Below are 23,940 nucleotides of genomic sequence, written 5' to 3'. Positions count from 1 at the left end.
GCATTGTGAATACAAGGGACATGGAGCCTTGTGATGACAAGGGACATGGATCATTGTAAAAACAGGTATCATTGGGCATTGTGATGACAGGGGCATGGAGCATTTTTATGTAAGTTGCCATGGAGAATTGTCATGAAAGGGATCATGTGGATTTGTAATGACAAGGGCCATGGAGCATTGTGATGAAACAAATCTTGGAGTATTTTCATGAAAGTTGTCATGGAGCATTGGGATGAAAAGCACCAAGGAACATTGTGATGACAAGGGCCATCGAGCGCTGTGATGACAAGTGTCATGGAGCATTGTGATGACAGGTGTCATGGTGCATCGTGATGACAAATGCCATGGAGAATTGTGATGAGAGGTAGCATTGGGCATTGTAATGAAAGGGGTCATGGAGTACTGGGATTACAGGGGCCATGGAGCATTGTGATAACAAGTGACATGGAGAAGAGTGATGACAGGTGACATAGAGCATTGTGATGACAAGTGCCATTTAGCATTTTGATGACAGGGGTCATCAGGCATTGTGTTGACAGGGGTCACGGAGCATTGTGATGACAAAGGCCATAGAGCATTGTGAAGACAAGATTCATGGAGCATTGTGATGACACGGGGCATGAAGCATGGTGATGACAACATACCTGGAGCATTGTGATGACATGGGCATGGAGCATTGTGATTACAGGAGACATGGAACATTGTGATGACATTGGCAGGGGTCATTTTGATTACAGGGATCATGGAGCATTGTGATGACAAGTGTCATGAAATACTCTGCTGACACAGATCATTAAGCAACGCGATTATCGGGACAATGGAGCATTGTGAATACAAAGGCCATGGAACTTTGAGATAAGAGAGTTCATGGAGCATTGTGATGACAAGGGTCCTGGAACCTAGTGATGACACGGTTCATACAGCATTGAGATGACAAGGGCCAAGGCGAATTGTGATGACACGTGTCATGGGGCATTGTGATGAGATTGGTCATCTTGCATTGTGATGACAGTGGTCATGTAGAATTTTGATTAAAGGTATCATGGAGCACTGTGATGACAAAGGCCAAGGAACATTTTGATGACAAGTGTCATTGAGCAATGGGATGACACGGGAATGGAGCATTATGATGCCAAGAGTTCTGGAGCCTTGTGATGACGAGGGCATGGAGCATTGTGATTACAGGGGCCATGGAGCATTGTGATGACAACGGCATGGAGCATTGTGATGAGAGGGGTCAATGAGCATTATGATTACAAAGAGCATGAGGCATTGTGATGACACGGGCCTTGGAGCATTGTGATGACAATGGTCATCAAGCATTGTGATGACAGGGGTCATAGAGCATTGTGATGAGAAAGACCATGGAGCATGGTGATGACAGAGGCCATGGAGCATTGTAATGACAAGGCCATGTACCATTGTGATTACAAGCGTCATGGAGCATTGTGATGACAAGGGCAGGGAACCTTGTGGTGACCGGGGTCATGGAGCATTTTGATGACAATTTTCATGGAACGTTGTGATGAGAGGGGTCATGGACCATTGTGTTGAAAGGGAACATGCAGCAGTGTGATTATAGGGTCCATGGTGCATTGTGAATACATAGGCCATGGAAAAATGTGATGACAGGAGTCAAACAGCACTGTGATGACAGGGGCCATGGAGCATTGTGATGAAAATTGTCCAGGAGCATTGTAATGACAGCGGTCACAGAGAATTGGGATGAAAGGTATCATGCAGCATTGTGATGACAACCGTCAGGGATCATTTTGATGACAGGGGTCATGGAACATTCTGATAACAAGGTTCATAAAGCATTTTGATGACAGGGGTCATGGAGCATTGTGTTGACACGGGCATGGAGCATTGTAATGATAGGACATCTGGAGCATTGTGATGAAAAGGGGATGGAGCATTTTGATGACAGTGTCCAAGGAGCATTGTGCTGACAATGGCATGGAGCATTATGATGAAAAGGGTACTGGAGCACTCTGAGGAAAGGAGTCATGGATCATTGTGATGACAGGGGTCATGGAGCTTTGTGATGACAAGGGTCATGGAGCATTGTAATGACACGGTCAAGGATCATTGCGATAACAAGAATTCCGGAGCATTGTGATGAAAGGGCATGGAGCATTGTGATTAAAGGTGACAAGGAGCATTGTGATGATACGGGCAGAGAACTTTGTGATGACAGGGGTCATGGAGCATTGTGATGAAAAGTGTCATGGAACATTGTGCTGACAGGGATCATGGAGCTTTCTGGTAAGAGAGGCCTTGGAGATTTGTGATGGCAGGCGTCATGGGGCATTGTGATGACAGCGGTATTGGAGCATTGTGATGAAATGGGTCATAGAGCACTGTGATTACAGGGGCCATGGAGCATTGTGAATACAAAGGCTATGGAGCATTGAGATGACAGGTTTCATGGAGCATTGTGATGAAAGTGATCATGGATCATTGTGATGACAAGTGTCCTGGAACCTTGTGATGACACGGTTCATAGAGCATTGTGATGACAAGGGCCATGGAGCATTGTGATGACAGGGGTCATGGGGCATTGTGAATACAAGGGACATGGAGCCTTGTGGTGACAAGGGACTTGGATCATTGTAAAAACAGGTATCATTGGGCATTGTGATGACAGGGGCATGGAGCATTTTTATGTAAGTTGCCATGGAGAATTGTTATGAAAGGGATCATGTGGATTTGTAATGACAAGGGCCATGGAGCATTGTGATGAAACAAATCTTGGGGTATTTTGATGAAAGTTGTCAAGGAGCATTGGGATGAAAAGCACCAAGGAACATTGTGATGACAAGGGCCATCGAGCGCTGTGATGACAAGTGTCATGGAGCATTGTGATGACAGGTGTCATGGTGCATCGTGATGACAAATGCCATGGAGAATTGTGATGAGAGGTAGCATTGGGCATTGTAATGAAAGGGGTCATGGAGTACTGGGATTACAGGGGCCATGGAGCATTGTGATAACAAGTGACATGGAGAAGAGTGATGACAGGTGACATAGAGCATTGTGATGACAAGAGCCTTTTACCATTTTGATGACAGGTGTCATCAGACATAGTGTTGACAGGGGTCACGGAGCATTGTGATGGCAAAGGCCATAGAGCATTGTGAAGACAAGATTCATGGAGCATTGTGATGACACGGGGCATGAAGCATGGTGATGACAACATACCTGGAGCATTGTGATGACATGGGCATGGAGCATTGTCATTACAGGAGACATGGAACATTGTGATGACATTGGCAGGGATCATTTTGATTACAGGGATCATGGAGCATTGTGATGACAAGTGTCATGAAATATTGTGCTGACACAGATCATGGAGCAACGCGATTATCGGGACAATGGAGCATTGTGAATACAAAGGCCATGGAACTTTGAGATAAGAGAGTTCATGGAGCATTGTGATGACAAGGGTCCTGGAACCTAGTGATGACACGGTTCATACAGCATTGAGATGACAAGGGCCAAGGCGAATTGTGATGACACGTGTCATGGGGCATTGTGATGAGATTGGTCATCTTGCATTGTGATGACAGTGGTCATGTAGAATTTTGATTAAAGGTATCATGGAGCACTGTGATGACTGGGGGCATGAAGCATTGTTATGAAACTTGTCCTGGATTATTGTGATGACAGCAGTCATGGAGAATTGTGATGACAGGGATTATGCAGCATTATGTTGACAAGGGTATGGACTATTGTGATGACAATGGTCATGGAGCCATGTGATGAAAGTTTTCATGGAACGTCGTGATGAAAAGTACCTGGGAGCATTGTGACGATAAAGGCCATGGAGCATTGTGATGACAAGTTTCATGGAACATTGTAATGAAAGGTTTCATTGTGCACTGTGATGACAAGGGGGATGGAGTATTGTGATGAAACTGGTCCTGGAGCATTGTGATAACAAAAGCCATGGAGCATTTTTATGACAGGCCTCATGGAGCATTGTGAAGAAAGGGGCCATGGGGAATTGTAATGACAATAGAGAAATGTCATGAAAATGGTCAGCGAGCATAGTGATTAAAGTTGTCATTGAGAATTGTGATGAAAAGCGACATAGAGCATTGTGATGACAAAGGTCATGGAGAACTGTGAAGACCAGGGTCATGTAGCATTGTGATGATGCGGTCATGGAACATTGTGATGACAAGAATTCTGGAGCATTGTGAAGACAAGGGCCATGGAGCATTGTGATGCCACGGTCATGGAACATTGTGATGACAAGAATTCTGGAGCATTGTGAGGAAAAAGGCATGGAGCATTGTGATTATAGGGGATATGGAGCATTGTGATGATATGGGCCGGGAACACTGTGATGACAGTTGTTATGGAGCAATGTGATGACAAGTGTCATGGAGCATTGTGATGAAAGGGGCCTTGGAGAATTGTGATGACAGGCGTCATGAGGCATTGAGATGGCAGTGGTCATGGAGCATTATGATGAAAGGTGTTATGGAGCACTGTGATTACAGGGGCCATGGAGCATTTTGAATACAAAGGCCTTGGAGCATTGAGATGACAGTGGTCATGGAGCATTGTGATGAAAATGGTAATGGATCATTGTGATGACAAGTGTCCTGGGACCCTCTGATGACATGGTTCATGGAGCATTGTGATGACAATGGTCATGGCGAATTGTGATGACAATGTCATGGGGAATTGTGATGGCAGTGGTCATCTAGAAATGTGATTAAAGTTATTATGGAGCACAGTAATGAGAGGGGCCATGGAGCATTGTGATGACAAGTGTCATGGAGCATGGTGAAGAAACGGACATGGAGCATTATAATGACAAGAGTTCTGGAGCCTTGTGATGACAAGGACATGGAGCTGTGTGATAACAGGTGTCATGGAGCATTGAGATGAAGCGGGTCATGGACCATTACAATGACAGGGGTCATGGAGAATTGTGATGACAGTGGCCATGGGGAATTTGGATGAAAGGCGTACTGGAGCATTGTAAGGAAATGTTTCATGGAGCATTGTGATGACAAGGGGCATGGAGCATTGTGATGACAGGGGTCATGGGGCATTGTGAATACAAGGGACATGGAGCCTTGTGATGACAAGGGACTTAGATCATTGTAAAAACAGGTATCATTGGGCATTGTGATGACAGGGGCATGGAGCATTTTTATGTAAGTTACCATGGAGAATTGTTATGAAAGGGATCATGTGGATTTGTAATGACAAGGGCCATGGAGCATTGTGATGAAACAAATCTTGGGGTATTTTGATGAAAGTTGTCATGGAGCATTGTGATGAAAAGCACCAAGGAACATTGTGATGACAAGGGCCATCGAGCGCTGTGATGACAAGTGTCATGGAGCATTGTGATGACAGGTGTCATGGTGCATCGTGATGACAAATGCCATGGAGAATTGTGATGAGAGGTAACATTGGGCATTGTAATGAAAGGGGTCATGGAGTACTGGGATTACAGGGGCCATGGAGCATTGTGATAACAAGTGACATGGAGAAGAGTGATGACAGGTGACATAGAGCATTGTGATGACAAGAGCCATTTAGCATTTTGATGACAGGTGTCATCAGGCATAGTGTTGACAGGGGTCACGGAGCATTGTGATGGCAAGGCCATAGAGCATTGTGAAGACAAGATTCATGGAGCATTGTGATGACACGGGGCATGAAGCATGGTGATGACAACATACCTGGAGCATTGTGATGACATGGGCATGGAGCATTGTCATTACAGGAGACATGGAACATTGTGATGACATTGGCAGGGATCATTTTGATTACAGGGATCATGGAGCATTGTGATGACAAGTGTCATGAAATATTGTGCTGACACAGATCATGGAGCAACGCGATTATCGGGACAATGGAGCATTGTGAATAAAAAGGCCATGGAACGTTGAGATAAGAGAGTTCATGGAGCATTGTGATGACAAGGGTCCTGGAACCTAGTGATGACACGGTTCATACAGCATTGAGATGACAAGGGCCAAGGCGAATTGTGATGACACGTGTCATGGGGCATTGTGATGAGATTGGTCATCTTGCATTGTGATGACAGTGGTCATGTAGAATTTTGATTAAAGGTATCATGGAGCACTGTGATGACTGGGGGCATGAAGCATTGTTATGAAACTTGTCCTGGATTATTGTGATGACAGCAGTCATGGAGAATTGTGATGACAGGGATTATGCAGCATTATGTTGACAAGGGTATGGACTATTGTGATGACAATGGTCATGGAGCCATGTGATGAAAGTTTTCATGGAACGTCGTGATGAAAAGTACCTGGGAGCATTGTGACGATAAAGGCCATGGAGCATTGTGATGACAAGTTTCATGGAACATTGTAATGAAAGGTTTCATTGTGCACTGTGATGACAAGGGGGATGGAGTATTGTGATGAAACTGGTCCTGGAGCATTGTGATAACAAAAGCCATGGAGCATTTTTATGACAGGCCTCATGGAGCATTGTGAAGAAAGGGGCCGTGGGGAATTGTAATGACAATAGAGAAATGTCATGAAAATGTTCAGCGAGCATAGTGATTAAAGTGGTCATTGAGAATTGTGATGAAAAGCGACATAGAGCATTGTGATGACAAAGGTCATGGAGAACTGTGAAGACCAGGGTCATGTAGCATTGTGATGACGCGGTCATGGAACATTGTACTCCCAACTCGCCCTTGCGCTGTCCCTAACTAAGGCTCCGACACTACTCCCAATTCAGGCAATGACAGTGTCCCTAACTGAGGCAATGATACTACTCCCAACTCAAGCATTAAGGCTCTGGATCATTGTGATGACAAGCGCCATGGAGCACTATGATGACAAGGGCCATGGAGAATTGTGATGACGGGTCCTGGAGCATTGTGGTGACAAGGGCCATGGAGCATTTTGATGACAGGGCTCATGGGGCATTGTGATGAAAGTGGTCATGGAGCATTGTGATGAAAGTGGTCATGGAACATTGTGATAAAAGTGGTCATGTAGCATTGTGATGAAAAGTGCTATGGAGCATTGGGATGACAGGGGTCATGGAACATTGTGATGACCAATGCGTGGAGATTTGTGATGACGAGGACCATGGAGCATTGAGATTACAAGGATCATGCAGCATTGTGATGACAGGGGCCATGGAGCATTGTGATGAAAACGGACCTGGAGCATTGTGATGAAAGGGGTCACGGCTCATTGTGATGACAGGGGGCCTGGAACATTGTAATGACAGGGGTCACGGGGCATTGTGATGACAAGGGCCATGGAACATTTTGATGACAGTGGTCATATGGCATTTTGAATGACAGGGGCCATGAAACAATGTGATGACAAGAGTCATGGGGACTTGTGATGACAGGGGGCATGGAGCTTTGTGATTTCACAGGCATGTAGCATTTTAGACAAGGGTCATGGAGCATTGTGATGAAAGGGGTCACGGATCATTGTGATGATAAGGGCATGGAGCATTGTGATGACAATGGCATGTAGCATTGCGATGACAAAGGTCATGGAGCATTGTGATGACAGGGGTTATGGAGCATTGTGATGACAAGGGCGTGGAGCATTGTGATGACAGTGGTCATGGAACATTGTGACGATAAGGGCATCGAGCCGAGTTAGGGACAGTCTAGCGGCCTTGGGACTAAATTCAGTGCCTGAATTAGGCACAGCATAAGGGCTTTAGTTAGCATAAGAGGTAGGACATTAGCTCGGGACAGGGTTAGGGTAAAGGCTTGGAATCGTGTCAGGAAATGACCTAAGGATTGTGTGAAGACCTTTGTTACTGAGACTCTCAGGGACTTATTCAGAAGCAGTGTTAGGGCTTCAGGTAGGGAAAACGTCAGGGCCTGACTTAAGGAGAGCGACAGGGCCTGAGTGAGGCCTAATGTCAGGTCCTTAGCTGGGGACCCTGTCAAATAATGACTTAGGAACAGCATCAGTGCCTTTGTTGGATCAGCTTTAGGTTCTTAGTTAAAGACATGACCGGAGCCCTAGTTAGTCACAGCGTCAAGGCCTCAGTTAGGGAAAGCTTCAGGGTCTGAGTTACAGACAGCCTCAGGGCTTCACTTAAAGACAGCGACAGGGCTTTCTTAGGGACAGGGTCAGGACCTTGGTTAGAAATGAGTCAGGGTATTAACTCAGGAGAGTGTCAGGATTTTAGTTATTGCTGGCAGCAGGGCCTATATTAAGGACAGATTCCGGGCCTTTGTTAGGTTCAGTGTCATGGCCTTAGTTAGGAGTAGTCAGGGCCTTAGTTAGGGAGAGCATTAGGGTTTCAGTTAGCATAAGATGCAGGAGATTATCTCGGGACAGCGTCAGGTTCCAGGACAGAGATAGTGAAAGGAAATGACCAAGGGATAACGAGAAGACCTTAGTTATTGAGAGCATCAGGGCCTTAGTTAACAGCAGCGTGAGCGCCTTAATCAGGACCAGCGCCAGGGCTTGATGTATGGACAGCATCAGAGCCTAACTAAGGTACAGCAACAGGGCCTAAGTGAGGCCTATCTTTAGGGCCTGAGTAAGGGACAGTATCAGGGCATGACTTAGGGGCAGCATAAAGGCCTCTGTAGGATCAGCATTAGGGTCTTCGTTAAAGCTATTATCAGGGCCTCCGTTAGGGATAGCCTCAAGGCCTCACTTAGGGACAGCGTCAGGGCTTACTTTGGGAAAGTTTCAGGACCTTGGGAAGACATGGGTCAGGCTATTAGCTCAGGAGAATATCAGGTGTTCAGATATTGACGGCAGCAGGGCCTTAGTTAGAGGCAGTGTCAGGGCCTAAGTTAGGACTAGCATCAGAGCCTTTGTTAGGTACAGTGACAGTGACTGAGCTAGGTGTAGTGTCAGAGCCTTAGTTAGGGACAGTGTCAGGGCCTGCATTAGGACGAGCCTCCAGGCCTCAGTTAGGGACAGGTTCACGGCCTCGGACCTAAATTCAGGGCCTCATTTAGGGACAGAATCAGGGATTTAGCTAGCATAAGGGGATCTACGGCTGAAAGCAACCTGAACACCACCAGAAGCAGATGCAGAAGTGAAACATGCACGCTCCTATGAAGGAATATTCCACAGCAGTTGAGTACATTTTGTTTAAAGTTAGTAACACTCTAAAAATTAGGTTTTGAAGAAAACTATATTCAGAAGATGAAAGAATCTCGTTCTAAAGAATCTCTTTAGCTAATCTCGACATTAGCTAAAGAGAAGGTTAGGTTAAGGTCTAGGGAGAGTGTCAGGAAATGACCTAGGGATAGTGTCAAGACCTTAGTTACTTAGCACATCAGGACCTAATTTAGGAGCAGTGAGTGTCAGGGCTTCGGGTAGGAAGAGCGTCAGAGCCTGACTTCGGGAGTGGGACAGGGCCTGAGTGAGGCCTAGCGTCAGGGCCTTAGCTAGAGACAGTGTCAGGGCATGACTTAGGAGCAGCATAAGAGCCACGGTAGGATCAGCCTCAGGGGCTATGTTAAAGATATTCTCAGGGCCTCTGTTAGGGACAGCCTCAAGGCCTCACTTAGAGACAGCATCAGGGCTTCCTTAGGGACAGTTTCAGGACCTTGGTAAGAGATGGGTCAAGAAATTAGCTCAGGATAGTGTCAGGACTTTAGATATTGACGGCAGCAGGGCCTTAGTTAGGGACAGTGTCAGGCCCTGAATTAGGACGAACCTCGAGGCCTTAGGTACGGACAGGGTCACAGCCTCGAGAGTAATTTTAGGCCCTTAGTTAAGGACAGCAGCAGGGCTGTAGTTAGCATAAGAGGCACGACATTTGCTAGGGACAGGGTCAGGTTATGGTCTAAGCAGAGTGTCAGGAAAGGACCTAAGCATAGTGTCAAAACCTTAGTTACTGAGAGTATCAGATCCTTATTTAGAACCAGTGTCAGGGCTTCAGGTAGGGACAGCATCAGAGCCTGACTTAGGGAGAGCGACAGGGCCTGAGTGAGGCCTAGCGTCAGGCCCTTAGCTGAGGACACTGTCAGGGCATGAGTTAGGAACAGAATCAGCGCCTCTGTTGGATCAGCCTTAGCGTCTTTGTTACAGATATGATCAGGGCCTGCCTTAGTCACAGCTTCAAGGCCTCAGTTAGGGAAAGCTTCAGGGCCTGAGTTAGGGACAGCCTCAGTTCTTAACATAGGGACAGCGACAGGGCTTTCTTAGGGACAGTGTCAGGACCTTGGTTAGAAATATGTCAGGATATTAACTCAGGCTAGTGTCCAGTTTTTAGTTATTGCTGACAGCAGGGCCTATATTAGGGGCAAATTCTGAGCCTTACTTAGAGACAGTGTCAGGGCCTGAGTTAGGACTAGCATCAGAGCCCTTGTAAAGTACAGTGTCAGGGACTGAGTTAGGGGTAGTGTCAGGGCTTTAGTTAGGGACAGTGTCAGCGCCTCAGTTAGGATGAGCCTCCAACCTCAGTTAGGGACAGGTTGACGGCCTCGGGCCTAATTTCAGGCTCTTAGTTAGAGACAGCATCAGGGATTTAGTTAGCATAAGAGGCTCGACAATAGCTAAAGACAAGTTTAGGTTAAGATCTAGGGATAGTGTCAGGAAATGACCTAGGGATACTGTCAAGACCATAGCTAATTAGAGCATCAGTGCCTAATTTAGGCCCAGCGTCAGGGCTTCAGGTAGGGACAGAGACTTAGCCTGACTTAGGGAGAGCGACAGGGCCTGAGTGATGCCTAGAGTCAGGGCCTTAGCTATGGACAGCGTCAGGCCATGACATAGGATCAACATAAGTGTCTCTGTAAGATCAACATTAGAGTTTAGTTAAAGACATTATTAGGACCTCTGTGAGGGACAGCCTCAGGGCCTCACATAGGGACAGTGTCAGGGCTAACTTTGGGAGAGTTTCAGGACCTTGGTAAGACATGGGTCAGGATATTAGCTCAGGATAATGTCAGGACTTTAGATATTGATGGTAGCAGCGCCTACGTTAGGGAAAGTTTCAAGGCGATTAGTGTCAAGGCCTTATTTAGGACCAATTTTAGGGCTTTAGTTTGGACTAGCAACAAAGCCTTTGTTTAGTATCATATCGGGGCCTACGTTAGGTGTAGTGTCAGGGCGTTAGTTAGGGACATTATCAGGGCCTGAATTAGCAGTAGTGTCAAAAGTCCTTAGTGAGGAGAGTAAGGAGTAAGTCAGGACTCAGGCCCTGACACTGTTCTTAAATAAGGCCCTGACATTACCTGTAACACAGGTCCTGATCTGATTCCTATCATAGGCGCTGATGTTGGACTTAACTAAGGCCCTGACACTGGTCCTAACTAAAGCTGTGACACTACTCTTAACTCAGGCCCTGACACTGTCCCTAACAAAGCCTCTGACACTACTCCTAAATCAGCCACTGACACTGTCCCTAACTAAGGCCCTGACATACACCTAACTCAGGCCCTGACACTGTCTCTAACTAAGGCCCTGATACAACTCCAAACTCAGCACTGACACTGTCACTAACTAAGGCCCTGACACTATTCATAGCTCACGCCCTAACACAACTCCTAAATCATGCCCTGACAATGTCCCTAACTAAGGCCCTGACACTATTCCTAACTCAGGCGCTGACACAATACTTAAGGAAGGCCCTGACATTACTCCTAACTCAGGCCCTGAAAAGGTCCCTAACTAAGGCCGACACAACTCCTAACTCAGGCACTAACACTGTCCTAAATAAGGCCCTGAAACTATTCCCAACTGAGGCGCTGATACAATACCTAACGAAGGCACTGATGCTACTCCTAACTAAGGCCCTGACACTACTCCTATCTCAAGCAATGACACTGTCCCTAACTTAGGCCCTGACTCTACTCCTGACTCAGGCACTGACACTGGCCCTAACTTAGGCCCTGACACTACTCCTAACTAAGCAACTGACACTGTCCCTAACTAAGGCCCGGACACTACTCCTTACTCAGGCACTGACAATGTCACTAACTAAGGCCATGACACTACTCCCAAAATAGGCACTGAGACTGTCCCGAAATATGCCCTGACAGTACTCCGAACTCAGGCACTGACACTGTCCTTAACTAAGGCCCTGATACTACTTCCACCTCAGGCACTGACACTCTCCCTAAGTAAGCCCTGACATTACTCCCAATTCCGGCATTGACACTTTCGCTAACTAAGGCCCTGAAACTACTCACAACTCAGGCCCTTACACGGGTACTAACTACCAGTCTCAGACTACTCCTAACTCAGGCCCTGGCACTGTCCGTAACTTAGGCTCTGGCACTATTCCTAACTCAGACACTGACGCTGTCCCTTAACTAAGGGTCTGACACTACTCCCAACTCAGACAGTGACACTCTCCCAAATTAAGGCCTTGACACTACTCTTAACTCAGGCCCTGACACAGTCCATAATAAAGACCCTGAAACTAATCCCAACTCAGGCCCTGGCACTGTCCGTAACTAAGGGCCTGACACTACTTCCATCTCAGCAACTGACACCATCCCTAACTATGGCCCTGACACTACTCCCAACTCAGGCACTGGCACTACTCCCAACTCAGGCACTGACACTCTCCCTAATTAAGGTCCTGACACTACTCCCAACACAGGCACTGACACTGTCCCTAACTAAGGCCCTGACACTACTCCTAACTCAGGCACTGTCACTGTCACTAAATAAGGCCGTTACACTTCTCTTAACTCAAAAACTGACACTCTCCTTAACTAAGGCTTTGACACAGTACTTAACTCATGCCCTGGCACTGTCCTTAACTAAGACCCTGAGAGTACTCCCAACTCAGTCACTGACACTGTTCCTAACTACGGCCCAGAGACTACTCCCAATTCAGGCCCTGACACTGTCCCTAACTAAGGCCCTGACACCACTCCCGTCTCAGCCACTGACACTGTCCCTAACTAAGGCCCTGACATTACTCCCAACTTAGGCACTGTCACTGTCCCTAACTAAGGCCCTGACACTACTCCCAAATCAGGCACTGACACTGTCCCTAACTAAGGCCCTGACACTACTCCCATCTCAGCCACTGACACTGTCCCTAATGCCCTGACACTACTTCCAACTCAGGCCCTGACACTGTCCCTAAATAGGCCCTGACACTACTCCCAAACTAGGCACTGACACTGTCCCTAACTAAGGCCCTGACATAACTCCCAACTCCGGCACTGACACTTTCTCTAACTAAGGCCCTGAAACTACTCACAACTCAGTCCCTGACAGTGTTCCTAACTACCGGTCTCAGACTCCTCCTAACTTAGGCCCTGACACTATTCCTAACACAGCCACTGACACTCTCCCTAACTAAGGTCTTGAGACTATTTCTAACTCAGACCCTGACACTGTCCCTAACTTAGGCCATGTCACTACTCCCAACTCAGGCACTGACGCTGTTCCTAACTAAGGGTCTGACAGTACTCCAAACTGAGACACTGACACTCCTCCAAATTAAGGCCTTGACACTACTCTTAACTCAGGCCCTGACACTGTCCATAATAAAGACCCTGACAAAAATCCCAACTTAGGCACTGACAATGTCCGTAACTAAGGCCCTGACACTATTCCCATCTCAGCCACTGACACTGTCCCTAACTATGGCCCTGACACTACTCCCAACGCAAGCACTGGCGCTGTCCCTACCTAAGGCACTGGCACTACTCCCAACTCGCCCTGGCGCTGTCCCTAACTAAGGCTCTGACACTACTCCCAATTCAGGCAATGACAGTGTCCCTAACTGAGGCAATGATACTACTCCCAACTCAAGCATTAAGGCTCTGGATCATTGTGATGACAAGCGCCATGGAGCACTGTGATGACAAGGGCCATGGAGAATTGTGATGACGGGTCCTGGAGCATTGTGGTGACAAGGGCCATGGAGCATTTTGATGACAGGGGTCATGGAGCACTGTGATGAAAGTGGTCATGGAGCATTGTGATGAAAGTGGTCATGGAACATTGTGATAAAAGTGGTCATGTAGCATTGTGATGAAAAGTGCTATGGAGCATTGTGATGACAGGGGCCATGGAGCATTGTGATGAAAACGGACCTGGAGCATTGTGATGAAAGGGGTCACGGCTCATTGTGATGACAGGGGGCCTGGAACATTGTAATGACAGGGGTCACGGGGCATTGTGATGACAAGGGCCATGGAACATTTTGATGACAGTGGTCATATGGCATTTTGAATGACAGGGGCCATGAAACAATGTGATGACAAGAGTCATGGGGACTTGTGATGACAGGGGGCATGGAGCTTTGTGATTTCACAGGCATGTAGCATTTTAGACAAGGGTCATGGAGCATTGTGATGAAAGGGGTCACGGATCATTGTGATGATAAGGGCATGGAGCATTGTGATGACAATGGCATGTAGCATTGCGATGACAAAGGTCATGGAGCATTGTGATGACAGGGGTTATGGAGCATTGTGATGACAAGGGCGTGGAGCATTGTGATGACAGTGGTCATGGAACATTGTGACGATAAGGGCATCGAGCCGAGTTAGGGACAGTCTAGCGGCCTTGGGACTAAATTCAGTGCCTGAATTAGGCACAGCATAAGGGCTTTAGTTAGCATAAGAGGTAGGACATTAGCTCGGGACAGGGTTAGGGTAAAGGCTTGGAATCGTGTCAGGAAATGACCTAAGGATTGTGTGAAGACCTTTGTTACTGAGACTCTCAGGGACTTATTCAGAAGCAGTGTTAGGGCTTCAGGTAGGGAAAACGTCAGGGCCTGACTTAAGGAGAGCGACAGGGCCTGAGTGAGGCCTAATGTCAGGTCCTTAGCTGGGGACCCTGTCAAATAATGACTTAGGAACAGCATCAGTGCCTTTGTTGGATCAGCTTTAGGTTCTTAGTTAAAGACATGACCGGAGCCCTAGTTAGTCACAGCGTCAAGGCCTCAGTTAGGGAAAGCTTCAGGGTCTGAGTTACAGACAGCCTCAGGGCTTCACTTAAAGACAGCGACAGGGCTTTCTTAGGGACAGGGTCAGGACCTTGGTTAGAAATGAGTCAGGGTATTAACTCAGGAGAGTGTCAGGATTTTAGTTATTGCTGGCAGCAGGGCCTATATTAAGGACAGATTCCGGGCCTTTGTTAGGTTCAGTGTCATGGCCTTAGTTAGGAGTAGTCAGGGCCTTAGTTAGGGAGAGCATTAGGGTTTCAGTTAGCATAAGATGCAGGAGATTATCTCGGGACAGCGTCAGGTTCCAGGACAGAGATAGTGAAAGGAAATGACCAAGGGATAACGAGAAGACCTTAGTTATTGAGAGCATCAGGGCCTTAGTTAACAGCAGCGTGAGCGCCTTAATCAGGACCAGCGCCAGGGCTTGATGTATGGACAGCATCAGAGCCTAACTAAGGTACAGCAACAGGGCCTAAGTGAGGCCTATCTTTAGGGCCTGAGTAAGGGACAGTATCAGGGCATGACTTAGGAGCAGCATAAAGGCCTCTGTAGGATCAGCATTAGGGTCTTCGTTAAAGCTATTATCAGGGCCTCCGTTAGGGATAGCCTCAAGGCCTCACTTAGGGACAGCGTCAGGGCTTACTTTGGGAAAGTTTCAGGACCTTGGGAAGACATGGGTCAGGCTATTAGCTCAGGAGAATATCAGGTGTTCAGATATTGACGGCAGCAGGGCCTTAGTTAGAGGCAGTGTCAGGGCCTAAGTTAGGACTAGCATCAGAGCCTTTGTTAGGTACAGTGACAGTGACTGAGCTAGGTGTAGTGTCAGAGCCTTAGTTAGGGACAGTGTCAGGGCCTGCATTAGGACGAGCCTCCAGGCCTCAGTTAGGGACAGGTTCACGGCCTCGGACCTAAATTCAGGGCCTCATTTAGGGACAGAATCAGGGATTTAGCTAGCATAAGGGGATCTACGGCTGAAAGCAACCTGAACACCACCAGAAGCAGATGCAGAAGTGAAACATGCACGCTCCTATGAAGGAATATTCCACAGCAGTTGAGTACATTTTGTTTAAAGTTAGTAACACTCTAAAAATTAGGTTTTGAAGAAAACTATATTCAGAAGATGAAAGAATCTCGTTCTAAAGAATCTCTTTAGCTAATCTCGACATTAGCTAAAGAGAAGGTTAGGTTAAGGTCTAGGGAGAGTGTCAGGAAATGACCTAGGGATAGTGTCAAGACCTTAGTTACTTAGCACATCAGGACCTAATTTAGGAGCAGTGAGTGTCAGGGCTTCGGGTAGGAAGAGCGTCAGAGCCTGACTTCGGGAGTGGGACAGGGCCTGAGTGAGGCCTAGCGTCAGGGCCTTAGCTAGAGACAGTGTCAGGGCATGACTTAGGAGCAGCATAAGAGCCACGGTAGGATCAGCCTCAGGGGCTATGTTAAAGATATTCTCAGGGCCTCTGTTAGGGACAGCCTCAAGGCCTCACTTAGAGACAGCATCAGGGCTTCCTTAGGGACAGTTTCAGGACCTTGGTAAGAGATGGGTCAAGAAATTAGCTCAGGATAGTGTCAGGACTTTAGATATTGACGGCAGCAGGGCCTTAGTTAGGGACAGTGTCAGGCCCTGAATTAGGACGAACCTCGAGGCCTTAGGTACGGACAGGGTCACAGCCTCGAGAGTAATTTTAGGCCCTTAGTTAAGGACAGCAGCAGGGCTGTAGTTAGCATAAGAGGCACGACATTTGCTAGGGACAGGGTCAGGTTATGGTCTAAGCAGAGTGTCAGGAAAGGACCTAAGCATAGTGTCAAAACCTTAGTTACTGAGAGTATCAGATCCTTATTTAGAACCAGTGTCAGGGCTTCAGGTAGGGACAGCATCAGAGCCTGACTTAGGGAGAGCGACAGGGCCTGAGTGAGGCCTAGCGTCAGGCCCTTAGCTGAGGACACTGTCAGGGCATGAGTTAGGAACAGAATCAGCGCCTCTGTTGGATCAGCCTTAGCGTCTTTGTTACAGATATGATCAGGGCCTGCCTTAGTCACAGCTTCAAGGCCTCAGTTAGGGAAAGCTTCAGGGCCTGAGTTAGGGACAGCCTCAGTTCTTAACATAGGGACAGCGACAGGGCTTTCTTAGGGACAGTGTCAGGACCTTGGTTAGAAATATGTCAGGATATTAACTCAGGCTAGTGTCCAGTTTTTAGTTATTGCTGACAGCAGGGCCTATATTAGGGGCAAATTCTGAGCCTTACTTAGAGACAGTGTCAGGGCCTGAGTTAGGACTAGCATCAGAGCCCTTGTAAAGTACAGTGTCAGGGACTGAGTTAGGGGTAGTGTCAGGGCTTTAGTTAGGGACAGTGTCAGCGCCTCAGTTAGGATGAGCCTCCAACCTCAGTTAGGGACAGGTTGACGGCCTCGGGCCTAATTTCAGGCTCTTAGTTAGAGACAGCATCAGGGATTTAGTTAGCATAAGAGGCTCGACAATAGCTAAAGACAAGTTTAGGTTAAGATCTAGGGATAGTGTCAGGAAATGACCTAGGGATACTGTCAAGACCATAGCTAATTAGAGCATCAGTGCCTAATTTAGGCCCAGCGTCAGGGCTTCAGGTAGGGACAGAGACTTAGCCTGACTTAGGGAGAGCGACAGGGCCTGAGTGATGCCTAGAGTCAGGGCCTTAGCTATGGACAGCGTCAGGCCATGACATAGGATCAACATAAGTGTCTCTGTAAGATCAACATTAGAGTTTAGTTAAAGACATTATTAGGACCTCTGTGAGGGACAGCCTCAGGGCCTCACATAGGGACAGTGTCAGGGCTAACTTTGGGAGAGTTTCAGGACCTTGGTAAGACATGGGTCAGGATATTAGCTCAGGATAATGTCAGGACTTTAGATATTGATGGTAGCAGCGCCTACGTTAGGGAAAGTTTCAAGGCGATTAGTGTCAAGGCCTTATTTAGGACCAATTTTAGGGCTTTAGTTTGGACTAGCAACAAAGCCTTTGTTTAGTATCATATCGGGGCCTACGTTAGGTGTAGTGTCAGGGCGTTAGTTAGGGACATTATCAGGGCCTGAATTAGCAGTAGTGTCAAAAGTCCTTAGTGAGGAGAGTAAGGAGTAAGTCAGGACTCAGGCCCTGACACTGTTCTTAAATAAGGCCCTGACATTACCTGTAACACAGGTCCTGATCTGATTCCTATCATAGGCGCTGATGTTGGACTTAACTAAGGCCCTGACACTGGTCCTAACTAAAGCTGTGACACTACTCTTAACTCAGGCCCTGACACTGTCCCTAACAAAGCCTCTGACACTACTCCTAAATCAGCCACTGACACTGTCCCTAACTAAGGCCCTGACATACACCTAACTCAGGCCCTGACACTGTCTCTAACTAAGGCCCTGATACAACTCCAAACTCAGCACTGACACTGTCACTAACTAAGGCCCTGACACTATTCATAGCTCAGGCCCTAACACAACTCCTAAATCATGCCCTGACAATGTCCCTAACTAAGGCCCTGACACTATTCCTAACTCAGGCGCTGACACAATACTTAAGGAAGTCCCTGACATTACTCCTAACTCAGGCCCTGAAAAGGTCCCTAACTAAGGCCGACACAACTCCTAACTCAGGCACTAACACTGTCCTAAATAAGGCCCTGAAACTATTCCCAACTGAGGCGCTGATACAATACCTAACGAAGGCACTGATGCTACTCCTAACTAAGGCCCTGACACTACTCCTATCTCAAGCAATGACACTGTCCCTAACTTAGGCCCTGACTCTACTCCTGACTCAGGCACTGACACTGGCCCTAACTTAGGCCCTGACACTACTCCTAACTAAGCAACTGACACTGTCCCTAACTAAGGCCCGGACACTACTCCTTACTCAGGCACTGACAATGTCACTAACTAAGGCCGTGACACTACTCCCAAAATAGGCACTGAGACTGTCCCGAAATATGCCCTGACAGTACTCCGAACTCAGGCACTGACACTGTCCTTAACTAAGGCCCTGATACTACTTCCACTTCAGGCACTGACACTCTCCCTAAGTAAGCCCTGACATTACTCCCAATTCCGGCATTGACACTTTCGCTAACTAAGGCCATGAAACTACTCACAACTCAGGCCCTTACACGGGTACTAACTACCAGTCTCAGACTACTCCTAACTCAGGCCCTGGCACTGTCCGTAACTTAGGCTCTGGCACTATTCCTAACTCAGACACTGACGCTGTCCCTTAACTAAGGGTCTGACACTACTCCCAACTCAGACAGTGACACTCTCCCAAATTAAGGCCTTGACACTACTCTTAACTCAGGCCCTGACACAGTCCATAATAAAGACCCTGAAACTAATCCCAACTCAGGCCCTGGCACTGTCCGTAACTAAGGGCCTGACACTACTTCCATCTCAGCAACTGACACCATCCCTAACTATGGCCCTGACACTACTCCCAACTCAGGCACTGGCGCTGTCTCTAACAAAGGCACTGGCACTACTCCCAACTCAGGCACTGACACTCTCCCTAATTAAGGTCCTGACACTACTCCCAACTCAGGCACTGACATTGTCCCTAACTAAGGCCCTGACATTACTCTCAACTCAGGCACTAACACTGTCCCTAACTAAGGACTTGACACTATTCTTAACTCAGGCCCTGGCACAGTCCCTAACAGAGGCCTGACACTACCCCCAACTCTGGCACTGAGAGTGTCCCTAACTACGGCCATCACACTACTCCTATCTCAGGCACTGACACTGTCCCTAACTAAGGCCCTGACATAACTCCCAACTCCGGCACTGACACTTTCTCTAACTAAGGCCCTGAAACTACTCACAACTCAGTCCCTGACAGTGTTCCTAACTACCGGTCTCAGACTCCTCCTAACTTAGGCCCTGACACTATTCCTAACACAGCCACTGACACTCTCCCTAACTAAGGTCTTGAGACTATTTCTAACTCAGACCCTGACACTGTCCCTAACTTAGGCCATGTCACTACTCCCAACTCAGGCACTGACGCTGTTCCTAACTAAGGGTCTGACAGTACTCCAAACTGAGACACTGACACTCCTCCAAATTAAGGCCTTGACACTACTCTTAACTCAGGCCCTGACACTGTCCATAATAAAGACCCTGACAAAAATCCCAACTTAGGCACTGACAATGTCCGTAACTAAGGCCCTGACACTATTCCCATCTCAGCCACTGACACTGTCCCTAACTATGGCCCTGACACTACTCCCAACGCAAGCACTGGCGCTGTCCCTACCTAAGGCACTGGCACTACTCTCAACTCGCCCTGGCGCTGTCCCTAACTAAGGCTCTGACACTACTCCCAGTTCAGGCAATGACAGTGTCCCTAACTGAGGCAATGATACTACTCCCAACTCAAGCATTAAGGCTCTGGATCATTGTGATGACAAGCGCCATGGAGCACTGTGATGACAAGGGCCATGGAGAATTGTGATGACGGGTCCTGGAGCATTGTGGTGACAAGGGCCATGGAGCATTTTGATGACAGGGGTCATGGGGCATTGTGATGAAAGTGGTCATGGAGCATTGTGATGAAAGTGGTCATGGAACATTGTGATAAAAGTGGTCATGTAGCATTGTGATGAAAAGTGCTATGGAGCATTGGGATGACAGGGGTCATGGAACATTGTGATGACCAATGTGTGGAGATTTGTGATGACGAGGACCATGGAGCATTGAGATTACAAGGATCATGCAGCATTGTGATGACAGGGGCCATGGAGCATTGCGATGAAAACGGACCTGGAGCATTGTGATGAAAGGGGTCACGGCTCATTGTGATGACAGGGGGCCTGGAACAATGTGATGACCAATGCGTGGAGATTTGTGATGACGAGGACCGTGGAGCATTGAGATTACAAGGATCATGCAGCATTGTGATGACAGGGGCCATGGAGCATTGTGATGAAAACGGACCTGGAGCATTGTGATGAAAGGGGTCACGGCTCATTGTGATGACAGGGGTCACGGGGCATTGTGATGAAAAGGGCCATGGAACATTTTGATGACAGTGGTCATATGGCATTTTGAATGACAGGGGCCATGAAACAATGTGATGACAAGAGTCATGGGGACTTGTGATGACAGGGGGCATGGAGCTTTGTGATTTCACAGGCATGTAGCATTTTAGACAAGGGTCATGGAGCATTGTGATGAAAGGGGTCATGGAACATTGTGATGATAAGGGCATGGAGCATTGTGATGACAATGGCATGTAGCATTGCGATGACAAAGGTCATGGAGCATTGTGATGACAGGGGTTATGGAGCATTGTGATGACAAGGGCGTGGAGCATTGTGATGACAGTGGTCATGGAACATTGTGACGATAAGGGCATCGAGCCGAGTTAGGGACAGTCTAGCGGCCTTGGGACTAAATTCAGTGCCTGAATTAGGCACAGCATAAGGTCTTTAGTTAGCATAAGAGGTAGGACATTAGCTCGGGACAGGGTTAGGGTAAAGGCTTGGAATTGTGTCAGGAAATGACCTAAGGATAGTGTGAAGACCTTCGTTACTGAGACTCTCAGGGACTTATTCAGAAGCAGTGTTAGGGCTTCAGGTAGGGACAACGTCAGGGCCTGACTTAAGGAGAGCGACAGGGCCTGAGTGAGGCCTAATGTCAGGCCCTTAGCTGGGGACCCTGTCAAGGAATGACTTAGGAGCAGCATCAGTGCCTTTGTTGGATCAGCTTTAGGTTCTTAGTTAAAGACATGACCGGAGCCCTAGTTAGTCACAGCGTCAAGGCCTCAGTTAGGGAAAGCTTCAGGGTCTGAGTTACAGACAGCCTCAGGGCTTCACTTAAAGACAGCGACAGGGCTTTCTTAGGGACAGGGTCAGGACCTTGGTTAGAAATGAGTCAGGGTATTAACTCAGGAGAGTGTCAGGATTTTAGTTATTGCTGGCAGCAGGGCCTATATTAAGGACAGATTCCGGGCCTTTGTTAGGTTCAGTGTCATGGCCTTAGTTAGGAGTAGTCAGGGCCTTAGTTAGGGAGAGCATTAGGGTTTCAGTTAGCATAAGATGCAGGAGATTATCTCGGGACAGAGTCAGGTTCCAGGCCAGAGATAGTGAAAGGAAATGACCAAGGGATAACGAGAAGACCTTAGTTATTGAGAGCATCAGGGCCTTAGTTAGCAGCAGCGTGAGCGCCTTAATCAGGACCAGCGCCAGGGCTTGATGTATGGACAGCATCAGAGCCTAACTAAGGTACAGCAACAGGGCCTAAGTGAGGCCTATCTTTAGGGCCTGAGTAAGGGACAGTATCAGGGCATGACTTAGGAGCAGCATAAAGGCCTCTGTAGGATCAGCATTAGGGTCTTCGTTAAAGCTATTATCAGGGCCTCCGTTAGGGATAGCCTCAAGGCCTCACTTAGGGACAGCGTCAGGGCTTACTTTGGGAAAGTTTCAGGACCTTGGGAAGACATGGGTCAGGCTATTAGCTCAGGAGAATATCAGGTGTTCAGATATTGACGGCAGCAGGGCCTTAGTTAGAGGCAGTGTCAGGGCCTAAGGTAGGACTAGCATCAGTGCCTTTGTTAGGTACAGTGTCAGTGACTGAGTTAGGTGTAGTGTCAGAGCCTTAGTTAGGGACAGTGTCAGGGCCTGCATTAGGACGAGCCTCCAGGCCTCAGTTAGGGACAGGTTCACGGCCTCGGACCTAAATTCAGGGCCTCATTTAGGGACAGAATCAGGGATTTAGCTAGCATAAGGGGATCTACGGCTGAAAGCAACCTGAACACCACCAGAAGCAGATGCAGAAGTGAAACATGCACGCTCCTATGAAGGAATATTCCACAGCAGTTGAGTACATTTTGTTTAAAGTTAGTAACACTCTAAAAATTATGTTTTGAAGAAAACTATATTCAGAAGATGAAAGAATCTCGTTCTAAAGAATCTCTTTAGCTAATCTCGACATTAGCTAAAGAGAAGGTTAGGTTAAGGTCTAGGGAGAGTGTCAGGAAATGACCTAGGGATAGTGTCAAGACCTTAGTTACTTAGCACATCAGGACCTAATTTAGGAGCAGTGAGTGTCAGGGCTTCGGGTAGGAAGAGCGTCAGAGCCTGACTTCGGGAGTGGGACAGGGCCTGAGTGAGGCCTAGCGTCAGGGCCTTAGCTAGAGACAGTGTCAGGGCATGACTTAGGAGCAGCATAAGAGCCACGGTAGGATCAGCCTCAGGGGCTATGTTAAAGATATTCTCAGGGCCTCTGTTAGGGACAGCCTCAAGGCCTCACTTAGAGACAGCATCAGGGCTTCCTTAGGGACAGTTTCAGGACCTTGGTAAGAGATGGGTCAAGAAATTAGCTCAGGATAGTGTCAGGACTTTAGATATTGACGGCAGCAGGGCCTTAGTTAGGGACAGTGTCAGGCCCTGAATTAGGACGAACCTCGAGGCCTTAGGTACGGACAGGGTCACAGCCTCGAGAGTAATTTTAGGCCCTTAGTTAAGGACAGCAGCAGGGCTGTAGTTAGCATAAGAGGCACGACATTTGCTAGGGACAGGGTCAGGTTATGGTCTAGGCAGAGTGTCAGGAAAGGACCTAAGCATAGTGTCAAAACCTTAGTTACTGAGAGTATCAGATCCTTATTTAGAACCAGTGTCAGGGCTTCAGGTAGGGACAGCATCAGAGCCTGACTTAGGGAGAGCGACAGGGCCTGAGTGAGGCCTAGCGTCAGGCCCTTAGCTGAGGACACTGTCAGGGCATGACTTAGGAACAGAATCAGCGCCTCTGTTGGATCAGCCTTAGCGTCTTTGTTACAGATATGATCAGGGCCTGCCTTAGTCACAGCTTCAAGGCCTCAGTTAGGGAAAGCTTCAGGGCCTGAGTTAGGGACAGCCTCAGTTCTTAACATAGGGACAGCGACAGGGCTTTCTTAGGGACAGTGTCAGGACCTTGGTTAGAAATATGTCAGGATATTAACTCAGGCTAGTGTCCAGTTTTTAGTTATTGCTGACAGCAGGGCCTATATTAGGGGCAAATTCTGAGCCTTACTTAGAGACAGTGTCAGGGCCTGAGTTAGGACTAGCATC

This window comes from Balaenoptera physalus (genome assembly GCF_965194825.1).
Source record: "Balaenoptera physalus genome assembly, contig: HAP1_SCAFFOLD_721, whole genome shotgun sequence".
NCBI lineage: Eukaryota > Metazoa > Chordata > Mammalia > Artiodactyla > Balaenopteridae > Balaenoptera > Balaenoptera physalus.
This window is presented reverse-complemented; position numbering follows the sequence as displayed.